This window comes from Acanthochromis polyacanthus, chromosome 7, assembly GCF_021347895.1.
Source record: "Acanthochromis polyacanthus isolate Apoly-LR-REF ecotype Palm Island chromosome 7, KAUST_Apoly_ChrSc, whole genome shotgun sequence".
Taxonomy (NCBI): domain Eukaryota; kingdom Metazoa; phylum Chordata; class Actinopteri; family Pomacentridae; genus Acanthochromis; species Acanthochromis polyacanthus.
Window position 1 is genome coordinate 34889129 of NC_067119.1, and position 13739 is coordinate 34902867.

The following is a 13739-nucleotide window of genomic DNA, read 5'->3' on the forward strand; positions in this document are numbered from 1 at the left end:
CCTAGGTGGCGTTGTCAGACACTGGCTAAAGAAAAATAAATCTAACCCATGTAGCCCTGCCACAGAAAAAAAATGGTGCCACCATAGATATACTAGATGCCTTGCCGGCCAATGAGCGATGCGTCAGTGCGCTGCCTTCTTGGAACGGGAGCAAGCGGGAGTAAACAAACCAGCGATAAGCGTGTTTATCACACACCGATTGCCAAAAAGCTCAAAATGCCACAGTCTTGTGCGGCCTGGGGCTGCACAATACAACGCAACCCAAACACAAGGGCACAAGGAATCACATTCCACAAGTGAGTATGTCCTTTCCATTGAATTTTTCACAGATTTCACCAGATATTGTAGCAGAAACCCATGGTATGATACCAAGACGTCAGTCTGTCACTTCTTGATGTGGCTATATCTTTGGAGAAGTGCACACAGAGATGGCAAATTGGGTTTCAAAAATAAACTCATACTGAACTTAGAAAAGGATATATTTTTTTTGATGAGCAGTTAATGAAATCAATGTTATATCTGTAGTGGGTTTACATAATTCACCCACGGAACGTTGGGAGTGGTGGTTGTGTGTGAACACGGACTGTTTAGGTTGTTACTCTTCATGTTGTTAAGTTACGTTCCACATGTACTGAGTGTTATTATTCTGTCAACTGATGTCAGTAAAGAGGTTAGCACCTGCTTTTGACACTCCGCCTCAGACTCCTGTTCTTCGGCACTACATTGGTGACCCCGACGTCAGTCCCGCTGAAGTTTCAGAGACTATACTGACTTTCGAACATATCGGCATGGCTAACCCCGCCATCCTGAGACTGCCGGAGTTTTGGGAGACGTCTGCAGCCACATGGTTCGCGCAGGCGGAGGCTCAGTTTGCCCTCCGGGGGATTACTGACGACGACTCACGCTACTACCACGTCGTGTCAGCGCTCGGGAGCTCCACTGCGGCCAGAGCGGTGAGTTTCATTACGGCTCCCCCCGCCCAAGAGAAATATGCTGGGCTGAAAGCTTACCTCCTGCGGCTTTTTGAACTGTCACGCTCGGAACGAGCACGACGTCTCCTGGCTATCCAGGGCTTGGGGGACCGAAAGCCTTCTGAGCACATGGAGATGATGCTGAACCTACTGGGCGCGGAGGAGCCGAATTTCCTTTTTATCGAACTGTTTTTGAGACACTTGCCGCCGCACGTCCAGACGGCGCTTGCTAACACGACTATCACGGAGCCTCGCGCGCTGGCCGAAGAGGCGGACTGATTCTTCTTGGCGACCCAGCGCTTCGCCCCGGAGGTTCTGGCCCCGACGCGCAGCCACGCGGCGCCGAGCGCCGGCGCGCCCGCCGGTAGGAGCCGCGCCACCACTGACAGCCGTGCAGGCACAGGCCTGTGCTACTTCCACGCACGTTTCGGCGCAAAGGCTAAGAGATGCCGTTCCCCTTGCAACTACGGCACGGGGGGAAACGACAAGACCTGCACTCAGTAGTGGCCGTGAGTGCAGGTCCAACGAACCGGCTGCTTTTCATCAGAGACACTCTCTCCGGGCGCAAATTCCTCTGTGACACGGGCGCCCAGAGGAGCGTGATTCCGGCTTCGGCGGACGACGCGGCTGGCGGAACACACGGCCCGCCGTTAACATCTGCCAACGACGCCCCCATACGGACGTATGGCTTAAGGACTGTGGTCTTGTGCTTCAACGGTCAACGTTTCACATGGGACTTCGTTACAGCGGACGTTTCTTTTCCCCTACTCGGTGCTGATTTTTTGTGTGCCCACGGGTTGCTCGTGGACGTCAAGAACGAGCGCCTGGTGGACGCACTGACTTTCTCCTCCCTGGAGTGCGTCCGAGATGTGGGGACGTACAACGGCCTTTCCGGCGCACTCTCTGTGGGGGACAGTTACCAACAGCTGCTGAGTGAGTTCCCCAGCCTTACTCGGCCCACCTTTTCTGCCGCAGTGACGGGACACGGAGTGGAACACCACATCGTCACCGAGGGACCTCCTATCTACGCCAGACCCAGGCGGCTCGACCCGGTGAGGTTGGCAGCGGCTAAGTCAGAGTTCGCCAACATGGAGCGCCTCGGGATCATCCGCCGTTCGGACAGCCCGTGGGCTTCGCCGCTTCACATGGTCCCGAAGTCGGAGGGCGGTTGGCGCCCATGCGGTGATTACCGCCGTCTCTACGACGCCACCACGCCCGACCGCTACCCCGTCCCCCACATTCAAGACTTCTCTGGACACCTGGCGGGGAAACAGGTGTTTTCCAAGGTGGACCTGGTACGGGGATACCACCAGGTTCCCGTTCGCCCTGAGGATGTTCCGAAGACGGCGGTTGTGACGCCTTTCGGTTTGTTTGAGTTCCTGAGAATGCCTTTTGGACTTAAGAACGCGGCCCAGTCGTTCCAGCGGCTGATGGACTCAGTGTTGAGAGACATGCCTTTTGTTTTCGTTTACTTAGATGATATCCTCATCGCCAGCTCTTCCGAGGAGGAGCACTTGGCTCATCTACGGACCCTGTTTACGAGGTTGGACCAGCACGGCCTCATTATTAACTCGGCGAAGTGTGTTTTTGGGGTGCCGGTTATCCAGTTCCTCGGTCACCTCATCAATAGAGATGGGGCCGCGCCCCTTCCGTCGAAGGTGGAGGCCGTGTCGGGATTTCCCCGCCCACGTTCGGCCCGGGGACTTCGAGAGTTCCTCGGGATGGTCACATTCTATCATCGGTTCATCCGACGGGCTGCGCATATCTTATGCCCACTGTACGAAGCCCTTAGGCACAAGAGTCCGAACCAGGACATTGACTGGACGTCCGAGAGGTCGAGGGCGTTCGAGGACATTAAGACTGCGCTGTGTCAGGCCGCTTTGCTTGCCCACCCAGCTCCCGGCGCCCCGATCGCCCTCACCACCGACGCATCTGACTTTGCCGTTGGCGCTGTGCTGGAGCAGCGGGTCAGGGGTGCCTGGCAACCACTCGCCTTTTTCAGCCGGCAGTTGGTCCCGAGGGAGCGCAAATACAGCACGTTCGACAGGGAGCTGCTCGGCGTCTGGCTGGCAGTCCGCCACTTCCGGTTCCTTCTGGAGGGCCGTGAGTTTACGGTCTTTGTTGACCACAAGCCCCTCACGTTCTCTATGTCCAAGTCTGCCGAACCTTGGTCTGCCCGCCAGCAGCGGCAGCTGTCTTTCATTTCCGAATATACCACAGACATCCGCCACATCTCTGGCAAGTCCAATGTGGTCGCGGACTGCCTCTCCAGAGCGTTCGTCAGCACAGTCCATTTAGGGCTGGACTACGCCCGCATGGGGGCGGAGCAGGCTTCCGACCATGAGATTCGGAGCCTGAAAGCCTCGGACACGGGGCTGCGCTTAAAGGAGGTCGCGGTCGGCGACTCGGGTGCCCGGTTATGGTGTGACCTTTCCACTGACCAGCCCAGGCCGCTTGTTCCTGTTGGTTGGCGGCGGGCTGTTTTTGAGGCTGTGCACGGCCTCTCCCATCCTGGCAGGAAGGCGTCTGTGCGACTGGTGGCTCAGAAGTTCGTCTGGAAGGGGCTGAAGAAGGACGTGCGATCATGGGTCGATTCGTGCGTGGCTTGCCAACGTGCCAAGGTGCATCGCCACACCAAAGCCCCGTTAGAGCCGTTTACCGTCCCTGCCAGGAGGTTCGACCACGTTAATGTCGACCTTGTAGGCCCCCTTCCCCCCTCCCATGGTTTCACCTACCTCCTTACCATGGTGGATAGGACGACTCGTTGGCCTGAAGCCGTGCCCCTCACTTCAACCTTGTCCGCGGACGTGGCCCGTGCGTTCATCGGGACGTGGGTCGCGCGCTTCGGAACCCCCTCCGACCTCTCCTCAGACCGGGGCGCGCAGTTCACCTCAGAGATCTGGAACGCGGTGGCCGACGGCCTGGGGGTCAAGTTGCACCGCACGACGGCCTATCACCCACAGGCTAACGGGTTGTGTGAACGGTTCCATCGCTCTATGAAGGCTGCCCTACGTGCCAGTCTGACGGACGGCGGTTGGGTGGACAGACTTCCCTGGGTCATGCTCGGTCTCAGGACCGCCCCCAAAGAAGACCTGCAGGCCTTGTCGGCCGAGCTCGTCTATGGACAAGTGCTTCGAGTCCCTGGGGACTTCATTCCAGAGGCCGCGTCCGCTTGGTCGGCTGCCAGGCAGCGGTCCTCCCTGTTGGAGGCCGCAGGTGCTTTCGCGCCTGTCCCCACATCGCAGCACGGCACTCCTGCCTCCTGTGTGCCTCCTGCCCTGCGTTCGGCGGGTTTTGTGTTCGTTCGCCATGATGCCCACCGGGGGCCTCTGCGCCCCCCCTACGATGGCCCGTTCAAGGTCCTGCGACACGGGGATAAGACTCTGGTTGTGGACGTTGGTGGACGGGCTGAGACTGTGTCTGTTGACAGGGTTAAGCCCGCCCATGTGGACGTCTCTGGGCCGTTGGAGTTGGCTCGGGCTCCGCGCAGGGGCCGCCCCCCTCTTCCCCGCCCCGACCCGGTCCCCGTTTCCTCTTCGGGATCGTTGCCTCCCGGTCCGGTGGATTGTTTTGTTTCGCCCGCCTTCCCCCTTTTTCCCTCCCTCCCCGCCTCTGCTGTGCGTACCCGTCGGGGTCGGGCCGTTGTCCCTCCTCGGCGCGCGGACTTTGACTATGGGTGAATTCTGGGGGGGCTTGTGTAGTGGGTTTACATAATTCACCCACGGAACGTTGGGAGTGGTGGTTGTGTGTGAACACGGACTGTTTAGGCTGTTACTCTTCATGTTGTTAAGTTACGTTCCACATGTACTGAGTGTTATTATTCAGTCAACTGATGTCAGTAAAGAGGTTAGCACCTGCTTTTGACACTCCGCCTCAGACTCCTGTTCTTCGGCACTACATATCTAGCTTTTTTTCATGCACGCATGGAACACAAGTAAATTGAAAAATTTAAGCATGGTTCCAACTTTGTGCCAGCTATGTGCTGTTATTGTTGTTCCCTTTTTTCTCAGAGTGAGGAAAATCTATGCCTGTGAGTACTGAATTACTTACCGTTTGTGTTATTGAATTGAGCAAGTATGATGCTGTTGAGTTTGATCTTGTACTATTTTCCGCGACCGCAATGCTAACCGTTAGCATGTCAATGGGTTTTCCCATAGGAATTAGCATCAAGCTAGCGGACTTTGTTTATACGCGTATTTTCGTGTATGTCGTTACTTGTTGTATTTTTCTGGTCTATTCAGTTTTACAGTAATTCGTGTGGAGATAATAAAGCGTGGCCTGAACCCACAAAGCGTTGTCTTTGTATGACGACTGTTAACTATCTGCCAACTTGACAAAACTTTCGGGAGGGCAGAATATCTAGCTTTTTTTCATGCACGCATGGAACACAAGTAAATAGACCCCATCAGAGCCCTAGAGATAGTAAGAGTTGCGACACTCCCATAGGGTGCCGTTGTACGCTTTCTTCCAGTCTACTTCCGGGTTGTGGAGGCTTGTTTAGTTCCAAGCACCGCTTCGACAGTGATAGCCACCGTTCATTTGCACTGCAGGTCGTTGAGTATATGTGGAGGTAAGTTGATGAAATGCCTACCTCTTTTGAATTGTCAACTGCCTATATTTTATCAGAGGCTCTTTATGATGCATACGCTGAGCTTTATTTGTATTTGCGCAGCGTAATTATATATATATTTTATCTTGGTAGACGACCGAATTTCTGCTACTTTTTTTAGCTCGACTCTGCTGTTAGCTGTGAAGTTATCTCCAGGGATATATTGACGGATTAATTGTTGATGAGTCGCTAACTCTTTTTAATTTTAACGTCTTTATATTATATCAGAAGCCCTTTGTGGTCCATACATTTATCTGTATTTGTGAATATTGGCAGATGACCGACTTTCAGGCATTGCCATGTCCTTCTTAGCTCTTCTTTGAAAGCTACCTAGCTACATCGCTACCTCTTAATTGTCAAGACTACGTCCTTTATATGAGACCCTTTATAATGCATAAACTTATACTTGTAAGTATTTAACAAATATATTTATTAATATCTATCGTATCCACCAGTATCCCGAGAGCCCTCACTGAAGACACGAAGACCCTCATTGTTTCTCCCATTGTCAATAAAACATACTATTTCATTCATCAAAGCATAATGAGTTGTTATTCTTGAATATATATTTTGTGTATGTCTTAAAATGGTTATAGTGAGTCAACTCCTGCCTCATCAGAAGTGGCTGGACACTATCTGCTGAATGGACTGTTGTTACTCTGCTTTTCAGTAACTCCCAGACTACGTGTAAGTGAATCAGAGAAATATAGACATTGTCTGGAAATACAAAAATCCAGCTGGGCAAAACTTAACATCTTCAATCATCTTACATTTCTGTGTAAAAGTCGATTTTCCATGCTACCACGAATGTGAAACATTCCCTCCAAAACCCCAAAAGTGTCTTTAATATGTCACCTTACGGCTCAAAATGTAAAACTAACATTTACATACATACTCCAATGAATTAATAATCAAACAAGTATTTGGAGGTGTGATTTTATTCCTTTTTTACCGTGAAATCGCCGCTCTCAGTCCCATAGAAGGAAATGACAGCGCTGCCTGTTTAGAACTATTCAGGCTTACATAAACCACGTGACCGCCCCGCTGCGAGAGCATGAGTGTCGCAACTCTGACTGTCTCGAAGGCTCTGGACCCCATCAGAGCCTACGTCATCAACAAGCTGCGTGCGCATCATGGAGCCGGAAGTACTGTTTCATATCATTTACCTGGCATTGTTCGCACCACATGAAGTAGCAAAACTAAAAGCTAACACTGAACTATCGGCATCATAATGTTAGGTTGTTGTGTTTTTGGTTGTATGAACCGAAATACTCAAGCAGGACTTAAGTTCTACCGCATACCAAGGGGCTCTCGGCTAGGGTTGCCAACTTTTTCACAACTAAATAAGGGACAGGTGCACAGTGCCACTAAAAAACATCCTCTCAACTCTCTATCGTAACTATCAGGTAGCGATACTCCGTCCTGTTCAGTGCTAAAGTTATTGATCTGCATAAGCAGCACATGGCTAATTGAATATTCATGAGATAACCACGGTAGAGCCGGTTAGCATTCTAAAGGCTATCAAGGCTAGCAGCGGTGAAGACGTAAAGCTGATGGAGGGATAAAAAACAAAGGGACAGCACAAAACAACCAACAAACGGAGGACAACACCTAACTATTACTGGACCAGAGGAGCCATTTTTCACGGCTGGATGTTCCAGTTTAAGATGAACAGCGGCTGCAGCTAAATTCATTGGCTTATGAAGATCGTAAGATCGTCAATGGGTGAACGACACAGTTCATTTAAAATGCAGAGTTTGTGTTGGTGTTTTGTTTGGAGGATATGTGGCTGTGAGCTGCTAATCAGAGTTTAAAGGCTATGGGCTAACTGGGAGTTTACTCAGGCTTGGTTAATGTGTGAAATGAAACCAAAGACAGATATGAAGCAGATTGTCATGCTGAATGATCTATTTTATCCAACTTGCAAGCAAATAGATGGAATTATGACTTTTCCAGTCATTTTGGAGTTGTGTTTGTGTGTGATCTGTGATCCAGTATGAGACAAATCAATGTAGCCCAATTTACGGGATGTCCCGGCTAATACGGGACAGTTGGCAACCCTACTCTCGGCCGTTTCAGAGCAACGGCCGAGACGGCTGTGGCTCCAGGCTATCAAGCGAGTGGATTGGACGGAGGATACCATCAACAATGCACATGTGTGCTCTGTTGTGGCAAATAAAGCAAAATCAGTGCAAAATATACTGACGAGCTGTCGGTTCCCACACGATTAGAGCCATTAATAAAAGCCCTGTCGACTGTTGTGACAGGGGGACATAAACAATAATGTGGCTGGAGTCGCCGCCATACAGGTACAGTTTGTTGTGTGTATATAGTTCTCCACTTTGTTGATGATCAGCCATGCCTCATACATCGTAGTCTTCTGCCCTTGCCTTTGGCTGGGTAGGATTTCAGACATCAAAATACAAAACTCTTAGTCAGTGTCCTTGTATAAATTGCATAATCATAGGCCTCTATAGATTTGTATGCTCGCAGCTTCTCTCTAGTGTACATGCTAGGTTTTTCAACTAAATATAAATAAATATCAGGCCACTGAATATTGGGCCACTTAATAACGTCATAGTCCCATTTGGTAAGTGTACGGGGATGTGAGAGCCTCTTGCCATTTGTTAAAGTGAGTTTTTTAAAGTATTTTTCGCGATCTTTTACTGATAATGCAACCGCATGGCTTGACAAGCCAGTGCGAGCCACCATACTTCTGGCTCCAGGGTGCGCACGCAGCCCTCTTTATTTACCTGCAGTAAATGGGTCGTCTGCGAGCATCAGAGCTCCAGCCTCGATGACGAACTCGTGGGACTCTTCGTCTTGAACCACAGCTGCTGTCAGACCTGCAGCGCTGCTGGCTTTACCGCTGGTGTACACACCTCTGGGACTGAACTCCTCCACGTGTCTGGAAACACAGGTCTATTGAAGAATTTATTCATGGTTCCAACTTTGTGCCAGCTTTGAAAATTCTTTAGTAGTAAAACACTGAAAATGAGAAAATAGAAAAACCCTCAAAATTTTTATTAACCTTCAATGTAATTTCAAGATAATTGTTCAAAGATGTCCCATATGGAAATGCGGCACAAAAAAGGAATAATCAGTAGACTAAATAAATAAAACTTAGAAGCTGCTTATCTTGGTGATCAGAGAAACCTGACATCACAACAGGTCAACACAACAAACAGTTGCAGGAAAGGGGTCCCTAAAACTTGTTGTGCTGATTGACACCATCTCTTTGGGAGTGTAATCAAAAGACGACCTTGTAAGCTTTCAAATGAGCCATACCATGTTGAAATCTATGCATTACAAGGGAAGTTATGACCGGAAAACTGTGTCTGTGTAATGGTCTCGCATATACCAGACGTTGGTTGTTTACAACTTCACTCCCACTCCAAGATGGCGGCGCACTGACGCATCGCCAGCCTATGCCGGACAGTGGCGCGAGGCATCTAGTATATCTATGAGTACCACAACAAATCTGCCAAGAGAGGGCCGCCTACCAAAATTCACAGGCCAAGCAAGGAGCACATTAATCAGAGGGGTAGCTGTGATTGTTGCAACAGGTGGTTCTACAAGTACTGACTTTAGGTGGGTGAACAGTTTTGCAAATTGACCATTATTTTGGTTTGGTCTGGCCTGGTTTGCTTCATATTTTATAAAGTCACATTTTCAGAGGGCTGCTCAGTGGTGTAGTGGTTAGCGCTTTCGCCTTGCAATAAGAAGATCCCTGGTTTGAATCACGGGGTGGGCCTGGGATCTTTCTGCATGGAGTTTGCATGTTCTCCCTGAGCATGCATGGGTTTCCTTCGGGTACTCCGGCTTCCTCCCACAGTCCAAAAACATGCTGAGGTTAATTGATTACTCTAAATTGCCTGTAGGTGTGAATGTGAGTGTGATTGTTCGTCTATGTATGTAGCCCTGCGACAGACTGGCGACCTGTCCAGGGTGTCCCCTGCCTTTGCCTGAGTCAGCTGGGATAGGCTCCAGCACCCCCCACGACCCTAGTGAGGATAAAGCGGTATATAGAGGATGGATGGATGGACATTTTCAGAGTTGTAGGCATGTTCTGTAAATTAAATGATGCAAACCCTCAAACAATCCATTTTAATTCCAGGTTGTGAGGCGACAAAACATGAGAAGTGCCAACGGGGGTGAATTACTTTTGCCTTTCTATAGCACTGAATTAAATGCATCTATACCTTTGTCACCCAAAGGCTTATCTCTTCATTCCTGTTTCATTGCCTCCATCAAGCCCACTCCCTGGATGTGAGAATACCAGCTATAGAATTCACAAGCAATGCATGAATTGCGCATGCACAGCTTTCATTCCTCCTTCAGGTCATCTATCTCCATTCACTTCTCCCCTCTCCTCCCCCTCATCGAGATGATCAAGAAACAGCGGGTGGAATAATTACAATGAGGAGATGAATTGCGCAGCTAAAGAGGAGGGGAAAAAACAAAAACCAACAAGCACTCAATGGCCTGAGAGCAGGACATGTGCGCCTCCAAACAAGCCGTGATTATGAGAATATGGGCATGGACATTTTGTTGTCACAATCAGGAGAGGAAATAAACACTTACTGTTACCAGTCAGAAACAGCCTCAGTAACTATCACTTGTTGCAAAAAGTATATGCATTGAGCACAGACAGTGATATACAATTTCAGGATTCTTGGAAAATTGCTGAAATTACAACCTCCACCATATGATGGAGCTGGAGAAACACAAACTACATGTTTTTTTGGATCCTTACATCATGTCCCATTATCATTGTTCCCAGAATTAGGCATTAGGATAAGAATGTTTTTTTTTTTTTTTTTTTTTTTGCTTTTTAATGGAGACGCTGAAGGAAAGGTCGTTAAAAGATATGCAAGCATTTCTGCACGACTAGCGTGACCTGTTTTGTCATTTAGCAAAATGACAATGTGAAAACAATGCAACGAGGTGAAAATGCAGCTGGTAGTGATGAGCTTACGGAGTTCGTAGACCAAAAACAGACTAAAAATTGTATTGCATTCACCAGCTTGCCAAAAAAACAAACAAACAAATAACTATGTAAAATAACAGAATGCCGCCCTGTCAGGCCAGTATTAAAAACTGATTACACTTGCATGATACTTTTGGTTATTGGTTATAAACAGTGCACCATTTAAAGAATTTATCCATTATGAATTTCAAACATGCATCCCTTTATATCCTGTTATGTATTTATCAAGGAAATATGAACAGGAGGAATGTTTACATCTTAAACAAGCTATTCCACTCTTAAGAGGGGCACCTGAGAACTGAAATATTTTGTTGTATGTATTGTATCCTTTAACCCAACACAAAATCATCTTTGTATTAAAGTTACATATTTAAAAATGTTCCCCATGAAAATATTGACTTCCTGCTTTAAAATGTATTAAATATTTCTCTATACTGCAGCTTACTGTAGAGTATGCAGGCCTACAAGGCTTCTGCCTCTCTCTCTCCACCCTCTGCTGCTCACTGCCGCTCAGCACACCTGCTCACCTATGACTGCTTAAATATGTTCAGACTACTCTATGCAATGGCAAGTTGTAATATTGGAGCAATTCAGCCATGCATGTTCAAACTGGAAAACAATTCTGAAGAATAAGGATGCAGAAAGCTCCACTTTGAGAGTTGACAGCATTGGCTCTTAACTTTGCTACAAATAAAACCGTGGAAGTCTGAATCTGTGTTAATGAGATTGTCATCAGTATACTGCAGTTCCAAGGTAAAAATGCTTAGCCATGTAACGTACTACCAAGGCAAAAAACAAACAAAAAAACAACAACTCCATTTTCTCTGAGTTTTGATCTGCAAAGTAACTGTAGTGTGATATCTACGCCTGAAATGTGGTGCAATACAAGTATAACGTGACAAGGAAACATTTAAATAAGGTACTTCAACACTGTACTTAAGGATAGTTCTTGAGTAAATGTACTTCGTTACTTTCCACCACCCCTGCAACACTGTAGTGCCGCCTAATGGATACTAGAGGTCAGACTGAAGGAAGAAATACAGAAGCTCAAGAACAGCTCATCAAATTGGCACTCATTAGAAATTTCTTGACTCTGATCTCAGTTTTATAGGATTATTGTCCCCATGAGAGATAAGGTTTCCTGTTGGAATTTTTCACATTCATTTCTTGTGTAAAGAATAAAGTACTGCCAGTAACATTAGTTTCTGGCATGTCCGTGAGGTAACTCTGATTTCACTACTTCACGTTACCAGGGCAGACAAGCACTCTTGCCTGTGTGTGCTCTTGATTGAATTACCTAGGTCTGGCTTCAGTTACAGAGGAAGCTTGACCAATCTGCAGTCAATTCACACAAAATGCTTCATGTGCTGTAGGGTAAAAGACAGACCTGATACCATAAGCTTCTCCGTCAGGGTGTATAGGCTACAGATTTCTTCTGCTGGATGGTTACATTGGGGCGTCTAATCCTAAGCGTCTCATCCTCCCCACTTAACCTCTTATATATTCAGAATTGTAGCTATTGACAGCTGCACATCTTCAGATCTGCAGTCCCACTCCATTAGGTTTTAAAAGACTACCTTTAATAGCATACCTCTAGTCTTCTACGCTCTGCGAGCTCAAACAATGGGAGGAGAGCCAGGGGGAATTATCATAGACGCAATCAAATGAGCAAGCTTCAGCTGATTTATTGTTAAGAGTTTTTATTAACAGAGAGTGTTGCTGTTTGTTATTCTGAAAACTTAAGGGCTTCCTGGCACACTAGCTGTTGGAAATCATCTGTCTTTGATATTCAGTAAAATTCATTACTTATTTTGTGTTGTGCTGTAATTTGCTTTTCAAGTGCAGCTATTTTCCTTATTGTGCCTACCTTCAGTACAGTTACTTACTCTCAGAAGCCCATTTGACAACATAGATGGAGAAATGGGAATTGTTGCTTTCAGTGAAAGATTAGGATATGTCCAAGTTAATATTGTTAAAGGTTTCAGCATGGTTATGATTCTGGAAGTGCCACATTATGCCATTTATTGTGGTGCTCTTATGAAATTTAAAACCCTTCTCCTCACATACAAAGACCAAGTCCCATTGTATCCTAAAGACTTGCTTGTGGATCCTTGTCTTTCCAGAAGCTGATGAAGGCAGATCCTTCAGCTCTAAGATTTGGCTGAAAATTTTTGTTTTGTAAAGCTTGTCATTTTTACTGGCTCAGTTGACCCTGAACTCTCCACTAAATTATGCTGCTACAGACTCAAAGACTCAAGCTGCTTGGGACTTCCCATGATGCACTGAGCGCCACTTTTTTTTTCTGCTGTACTCTCCTCTCTCTGTCTCTCTCTCTCTTCTCTGTCTCTCTCTCTCTGTGTATGTATGTATGTATATGGATGCACCAACAGGTCATGTTCTTAAAATTGTGTCTCCACCTCTCCTATAGTTTTTGTCTTCTCTGTAAGTATCTGTGGATTCCCACCTTTACCAAAGAGATGCTCAACAAGAATATTTTAGATTCTCTCATTAATATAATATTGCAATGGAAGTGAGTCTCTTACTATGTCAAAAGACTCACTATAAAACACAATAAAACTGTGGCACATGCTCCAAAAGGGCATGTGTTATATCAGGGGAAAGCACCTTCTAGTGTATCGCGTTTTATAGAACTACTTAGACAACATGGTTGGGGTGGATGGATGGGTTGGCTAAACACTGTGTGGGAGGCTTCTCCTTGTTTCCTGTTTCAGACTGAAAGTGAAAGTTATTTCTTTTCTTTATTGAAACAATGATGACCAAGGCTCTGTAACCTTAACAAAGTAGTTATTTTTAACCAAACCATGATCTTGAACTAAGTTGTTGTTGTGCCTAAACCTTACCAGACCTTTACAATAGCGTCATCACATAAAATTGTCTTTGTAGGCATGATTTTAACAGTCTGTGACATAAATTGAGCACCGATCAAGCATAACATTTTGACCACCTGCCTAATGTTGTGCTGTTACCCTTTTGCTGCCAAAACAGCCCTGACCCATCGAACCATGGACTCCACTAGATCCCTGAAGTTGTGTCATGGTATCTGGCACCAAGATGTTAGCAGCAGATCCTTTAAGTCCGGGAAGTTGTGAGTTTGGGACCTCCATGGATGCTTGACTGGATTGAGATCTGGGGAATTTGGAGACCAAGT